We start from the raw sequence: 8,162 nt of genomic DNA, 5'->3' as shown, positions 1-8,162 counted from the left end.
AAGGAAGAGGCCCAACACCAACAGGGAGAAACCAGAAACAAGAGGGGATAACACTGTGATCCCTTATGTTGCTGGTTTATCAGAGAAGTTAAAAAGGATCTTTGGCAACCACAATATCCCAGTCAACTTTAAACCAGGGAACACCCTGCGGCAGAGACTGGTCCACCCAAAGGACAAAACATCCAGACATAAACAGAGTGATGTGGTGTATGTAATTAAGTGTAGTCAGGAGTGTAACGACTTGTACATTGGTGAAACTAAGCAGCCACTTCACAAATGTATGGCCCAACACAGGAGGGCCAACTCCAGTGGACCAGAGTCAGCAGTCCACCTCCACCTGAAGGACAAAGGGCATTCTTTTGAGGACAGTGAAGTCCAGATCCCCCTCACCTGGAGGGTGAGGGAGAACAAAGGTAGGACTCAATTTGCAGACCCAGGTGCTAGTAAAAAAACAGGAGGTTTTAATGGTAGGGCTTGTAAAAGGGAACCGAGACAATGAAAACATACAACTCAGGGCTGAGCACAGATGGCTGAGGAGACCAAGATGAACAGGGGAGTAGACAGACTAACAGCAGGAACCAGGAGAGGAGGAGGATCAGAACGAACAGGTGTAAAGACTACTAAGGAGGAGGATTGGCGAACGAAAAAACAAGACATCCACAGCACAGGAACTGTCAGCGTGGAAAAACAAAATGACGTACAATACATACCACGAAATATATATCTCTTACGGGGTATGCAAGTTAGGAAAGTTTGGTAAGTAACGTAATGCACGTTAAGTCACATACTTTGGGTAATGCTCCAGTGACGGCAGAGCATCTGCCAGAGGTATAAATAAGGTAGGAGGGTGATTACCTAACACGCCTCAGCTGTGCGCGACAACCCACGAGTCACTAATTACAAAAAGCGACACAGCTGAAGCGCGATCTCACTAGTAAAGAGAAAAGCAGGATAGTGAAAAGAAAGAGAGGCAGGTCACGCCGAGCAGCCCTGACACTAAAACACCAAACTCAGCTGTCAGGATGAGCTGTAGGTACCGTCATGGGTCAAAACAGGCAAACTGTCCTGCCACAGTGCCACCTGTCCTACTCACAAAGACAGGATTGAACCAAATTCTTGTGATCTTAAAACCGCTGGATGAAATTACTATGAATTATTCAAAATGGGTTTTATAGTGACATGTGCCAATAAAATACTTCATCACTTTCTAATGATACTAAAACATGGATGAAAGGGTTATGGGGAACAAGGGACTAACAGTGGGGCATTTTAGAAGAAAATATAAATAAATGATAATGTACTGGGTGCAATAGGAAACAAAACAGTTGTCAGCACACAGTTAAATGTGCCACAGGTTGGGTGAGCATTCCCATGAAACCCCAGTTTAGATCTATCACAAGGCCCCATAATAGGTATCAGGCCATGCCATCAAAAATCTGCTAGGCCCCATGAAAGGTGACATGAGTGATGTATTTATGGCACTGAGGCCCCAACCTTTTAACAGTAGGTGTCTCTAGCTAAGTCTGAGTAAAATGAGGCTTCAAGTAATGGATCTTTACAAAGTCACATTTCTTCAGGAAAGCCTCGTTTGGTCATTACCAGGGAACACCATTCTCTAGCCATAACCTATAATACATTTAAATTGAACTAAAGCTGCTTTCAACTCCTATCCTCACCTAAGCAACAAGTAAACATTCGGCATACTTGATCCAGCCTGATATCTACACTGTATGTGGCCGGACCCACTGGCTTGATTGGCTGTTTCATCTGAATCCCATGGCCAGCTCAGCAGTTGAGCTAGTATCCCTACTTATCTAGTGCCACTTGACCTAACAGCAGCTACACTCTCTGACCAAGTGCACCTTAAAAGTATTCTTAAATCCTATTCACCCAAGCAAAGAGCAGATACATGGTTGCACTTGGTCAGGTTAAGCTACAGTGGGTGGCCTGACTGGTTTGCTGAGAGTCAGGACCACTCAACTGTCAGGCTACCATCACTGTATAATTTCTCATCAATGCCCTAGCAACCCTTCTTGAATTAATTATCCACCTACCTTACCAACTAAAGTAATATAGGTGTCAAAATGAATTTTTCTGAATATGAGAGTGCAGGCAAGACTACAGTGTTAATGTGGTTAACCTCAGGCAAATTCAGCAGCTGTAGCCTAAGGTGTGTCTTTTTTCTGTGTTAAGCAGATCTATGGAAGCTTAATTGTGATAGACATTGAAGACAATTCTATCTTCTGAAAGTGTAACTCCCACTGAAGCTAAACTAACTACAGCCTATGATGCCTGTGTGTTTAAGACTATGGGTCAGATCTTTTGACACAGTGCGACAATCGACCGCTAAGGGTTTTAAAGTTTCCTACCTTAATGTTTAAGGGACCTACGCATCACAGCCCCTTCATCTTCCAGATGGTAATGGCTAGTGGTGTAGTCAGATGACATTAGCAGCTGGTTGGGGAACATAACATAACACTTAGGAGCTAAAGATAAGATATTTTTGGCCTAGTTTATTCTCTTCTACATCACAAGCTCCCGCAAAGCCCACACACAGAACCAGCAAAGAGAGAATGAGACAGACTTTTTGACTTTGTGCCCTTTTAATTGCTAGTTCATTTTTATTACCTCAAAGGCAATTCTCCAATTAAACCCAACAAATTTATTTCAGATAACTTTGTTAAATTGATGTCTTGACCTTTGCCCCCTGAGTGTGGCATCATGGTAAACTCTAAAAGACATTATCCCAGATTCAGATAAGACCTAATCTACTGGTTTTCAAATGCATTCATGGCAGATACAGTAGAAAATAAAGGTTAAGCACCTAGTAGCTCAGTAGGTTAAGCGTAATGTTTTTGGTGCTATGGTTTGTAGGCTACCCGACTATACAGTGTAGTGGCACAGGAAACCACCTTGCATTTGTGGTTAAACATCATTTTTGGCCTAGTTTATTCTCTTTCACACCAAATGCCAATCAAAGCCCACACACAGTAACACTGAAGAGGTCATGAATCCCACTTTCTGACACAATGCGACAATCGGCCGCTAAGGGTTTTAAAGTTTCCTACCTTCCAGATGGTAATGGCTAGCAGCGTGGTCAGATGATGTTAGCAGCTGTTTGGGGAACATAAAATAACATTTAGGAGCTAAAGATAAAATAGTTCCCTCGGGAGCTGGATGAGACCAAATTAGAGCGAAAAGAATTGTTAGGCTTACATTTTTCAGGTCCAGAAGAAGCACAAAGCCAAACAGCCTACTGTATGCTAACATTCCTGTTGGCTAACACATCATATGAAGTTCATCACATGATGATGTCACGTGTTACAGTTTGGGGTTTGATGCAATCAGTTTATCAACATTTGTTAAAGAATCGGTTTTTTTTTAAAATTACCTCCACCAAGGACGGGGGTTATGTTTTTGTCAGCGTTTGTTGGTTTGTTTGCTAATTAACAGCATTACTAAAAAAGTAATGAATTATTTTAATGACATTTTATGGAGAGGTATGGTATGGCCCGTGGAACAAATGATTAGATTGTGATGCTGATCCTCACATAATTTGGGTACAGGAATTTCCTAGAAGATTATTGAGTGCTGGCCAGGTTGACTGTATGTGAGTCCACTTGTGGCTAAGTGGAGAGGAGTGCAGCCAATATGATAGTGTGACCTGTGTGCATCTATGAAGAAATTTAAATACACATTGTTATGTCAGTCTGCATGGAACATTTATTTAGCTATTTGTGGCATTTGACACGTTACAATCTGGGGGATATTCCAGGAAGAATTTGGTGGTAGTACACTCAGAAAGTACTCGATGAACACACATACTAAAGCAACATACTAGTACAAAACTGGAGCAAATGTTAACTGTGACGTTTACAGTGTACGGGTGAGTGAATATGTTTCTGTTCACCTGCTTTTTCACTTCCAACAAATCCAAATAAATCTGACTAACCTCTGTTTTAATCCCCTGGAGTCCAGGCTCTTTTTGGTTAACTTTGGTTTTGCTGACTTTCATTCAGTTTTGTCTATTTACATTTGCAAGAAGCCAATATATATGTAGTTTGTTTATATCTAAATATATTTTTCTCAAATCATTCCTGTGCCTTTTTAATTGCTAGTTCATCTTTATTACCTCAAAGGCAGTTCTCCAATTAAACCCAACAAATTTATTTCATATAACTTTATTAACCTACTGAACTATTAGGTGTTATACCTTTATTTTCTACTGTATCTGCCATGAATACATTTGAAAACCAGTAGATTAGGTCTTATTTGAATCTGGGATAATACAATGTCTTTTAGAGTTGACCATGATGCCACACTCAAAAAATGTTTTGGTGCTGTGGTTTGTAGGCAGTGTAGTGGCACTGGAAGCCATTTTGCATTTGTGGTTAAACATCATTTATGGCCTAGTTTATTCTTTTCCACATCAAAAGCTCCCTCAAAGCCCACACATAGCAAGGGAGGCAATGATGAGAAAGAAACTAAAACCTTGTGATGTGGATTTTTTTCTTCTTCAAAAACATGCACCTGTGATTGCATCACCGTCAGCAGACAAATCTGAAAATGAAGCTCACTGCATCTTGTTCACCAATAATAGCCTCCTTCCTCTACATCCTCCCTTGTTGGCTTCCCACCTTCCTTCCACCCCTCTTCCTCCCATTCTTTCCTTCATGCCCCGAGTTAATCTTTGAAAGCACTGTTGCTGAGCTCCACTACATGATGACCACACAGTCCTAGGATTTCATGATGCAATCTGTGAGGAAAATCAGTAAAGAACAAAAGAGGGCTTTTTTCAAAGTGTTTCAGATATAACAGGGGAAGTTACATGTGAGGGATATGTCAACATATGATTAGGAGAGAGGAGAACTGATAAAGAAAAGGGAAAAGGGCACCCTGATATAAAGGATCAAATTGGGGACATTTAGTTTCCCATGTTATATTTATCATGAAAAGACTCATTTGTTTGTTGGAGGAATCCAGTGGGAGTTTATGAGTTACATATTACAGACAACCTTTGAATGGGGAAATGTGCTTTATTACCAACTTGGAAAATTTCAACAGATTGTAAAACATCTAAAACATTTTTTGAGCTGAGAGATAGTGGCAGAGCACATTCAGGCAAAATAATTTTTGTCACTTTTTATTTGTGAATTGTATTATATTTTACGAGAAAAACAGGACAAAACACCCAGACATAAACAGAGTGATGTGGTGTATGCAATTAAGTGTAGTCAGGAGTGTAACGACTTGTACATTGGTGAAACTAAGCAGCCGCTTCACAAACGCATGGCCCAACACAGGAGGGCCAACTCCAGTGGACCAGAGTCAGCAGTCCACCTCCACCTGAAGGACAAAGGACATTCTTTTGAGGACAGTGAAGTCCAGATCCTCTCCAGAGAACATCGCTGGTTTGAGAGAGGAGTTAAGGAAGCTATTTTTGTTCAAATAGAACACCCCTCACTAAATAGGGGTGGTGGACTAAGACACAACTTGTCATCCATCTACAATCCTGTTTTGAGATCCCTGCCCAAACATGCCCACCAGGACAATAGGCGTCGTTCGACGGGAGGATTCAAAGACAGATAACGACTCTCACCAATACTGGGCTATAATGATTCAGTTGGATGAGAGGTGAAACATCTTCGACCTAGAAATCTAGTCCAGTTAATTTTTTCTAAGTTTTTTTTCAGGTGAAAAAGGAAGCTATTATTTGCTAGAGTTTGTAGATGTGTTTTGTTCCTCCTTTGATATTACTAAATTTAGCTTTGATTTTACTTTGACATATAGACACTGAATGTCTTTATGGATCTGTAAACCCTAAAAGGGATTTTTTCTAGCTTGTATTTGAGCTTCCTATACAATCTGAGCACACCGGATGTGATACCCTAGCGCTTCATTCAGTGAACTTTCTCATGAATAATCGAGAGATGGTGGGTGAGTGAGCAAGAGGAACTGTAACAAAGCAATGTGTATATTTGTTTGTGCGTGTGTGGGGGCATGTATGATGATGGTGATAATGATATCATCCTGCAACATTTTGTGGTTGATTTGTCTTTGCATGTCGGAATCAAACAGTCATTGCCGAATGCAGAGGTACAGTAGGATTTCACCTACGGTTTCACACACTCTCAATAAGTAGCCTACAAATTTTATATTCAGTGTCACAGCCACTGAGTATTAACAGGTTTCCAAGATACAAAAAAAACACAGTTCATCAAAATATTACTGCAGGGTCAGGGCCAGAGGGGCAACACACATTTGAATCCCACTCACCAGAGACAAACAAAGGGTGACATTGATTATCTGTGTCAAGAATCGATTACAGAATGGGCCTGCATCATAAAATAACCACAAAGAATAAAAAAATTACAACAAAAAAACAAACAACACAGGCCACAAAGTAAGAAACAACTATAAAGAAAGGCCAATGGCCACAAAGAGGAACCACTGTATATAAAAGAAGGACGAATCCTCCGTTATGTCACCCAATGGTTTTCTCAAGGGTGGTTTCAAAGCTCATATCTGGCTGTCACAGTCTTGATAGTGCTTCACTCTGCCTAACTCTGGCTAATCCAAAAATAGGCAAAGAGGTGAAGTGTGAGTGGAGTTCACCAAACAGCTAGCAGCTGCCCATTTATGGTGGCATCCTCCTACCTGTCACTGTCATGCCCTTAATTATGCATAGTTTTATGCCTCAGTATATCCACTCCCCATCACTTGTCATGGAAGAAATTACCTATAGAGACCAAAACCAGTTTTATTTTTGTACCAGGATGTAAAAGTTTATTGTTGTAAAGTTTGGCATTTTGACATGAGAATCTATGGGAGCGGACTCCCGTTTGGGAGTGGCCATTTGAGAAACTGCAGGATTTTAACGCCTGTATTGGCTTAGTTCCCAAATGTGTGTCACCCTAAACAAACAAACAAAGCACTCAGTGAAATACAAGGAAAACTAATTGAGACAGAGAATCGTATATTTTGCTGAAACACTGCCGAACTCAGTGCACATTCTGGGCGGGTGTGATGAAAAGCCCACACACCTGAGTATTCTGTCCCAAACAGAAAAGATCATGTAGGAAAGTGAAACAGGGAAACTGGGGCAGAGACAGTGGCCAATAAGGAGAAGTATAAAAACCAGTTTGTTTAGTGGCTCATATTGAGTTTCATCACCACTCAGTACTGAAACTGAAAGGCAATTGGTGCCAAGTTTCACTTTATCATAGTTTTCTCTTTTCAGATTGAGGTACAGCTCAAAGGTTAATTGTGGTTTTAGAGTTTGTAAATACATTTTATCACAATAAAAAGTAAACTGAAAAAGTCTTCTAAAGAATCCACAAGATAAATAGATAGATAGATAGATAGATAGATAGATAGACACCAAACAAACAAACAAACAAGGAAAAAAAAACAAACTAATAATAATTATTATTTGAATCCAAGGACATAGAGCAGTTCAGTTCATTAATTGGTCTAGTTGCACCACTCAGTCAATTTGATTACAATTTAAGTCAACAATTTTTAGCTCAGAAACAACATATCACATGTTCAGAAATTTCACAGCTGTGGGCACAAATGAAGCTCTAAATCGTTCTGTGCAGTCCCAAGTGTAATGTAGAGAAAAACAGTAATTAAAATAGACTGCAGTATTTTAAAAGTGTTTTCCAGTTATTTGTTGACATTTTACTTCTTAACATTTTTAAGGTGTTTTGCGATTTGTGTTTTTGAGAACAACTATAAGTTCTACTGTGGGCACATTTAAGTGGAGTATAATATAAGTGGTGTATAATCAGGTAGTGATGTCGTCACAGGACAAGCACTGCACATTAATAAACACTGTCATAATGTCCTTTCATCTAGTTAAAGCTACACCATAGTGTGTATTTGGTGGAGTGTTTACACAACTTCACATTTTGACAACATCAGCTCTGATATGACCACAAAATGATGTGAACATGAATGTTAACTTGAGCAGCAGCAAACCAAACCGGTTCAAGTGAACTCAGCAATGGGCTCAGTAGGTGTAGTCAGTATTATGACTTTGTGTCTGTTTCAGCATGTCATTTCAAAACCAAAAAGTAACAACGACTACTTTCCCATCCTGAAACCACAACTCCACTCTGATAAAACTCCACTCCAAAAATTCTGTGACTTCTCTTTCC

Source organism: Monopterus albus, unplaced genomic scaffold (assembly GCF_001952655.1).
Source record: "Monopterus albus unplaced genomic scaffold, M_albus_1.0 scaffold344.1, whole genome shotgun sequence".
Classification (NCBI taxonomy): Eukaryota; Metazoa; Chordata; class Actinopteri; order Synbranchiformes; family Synbranchidae; genus Monopterus; species Monopterus albus.
Note: the sequence above shows the minus strand (reverse complement) of the source record.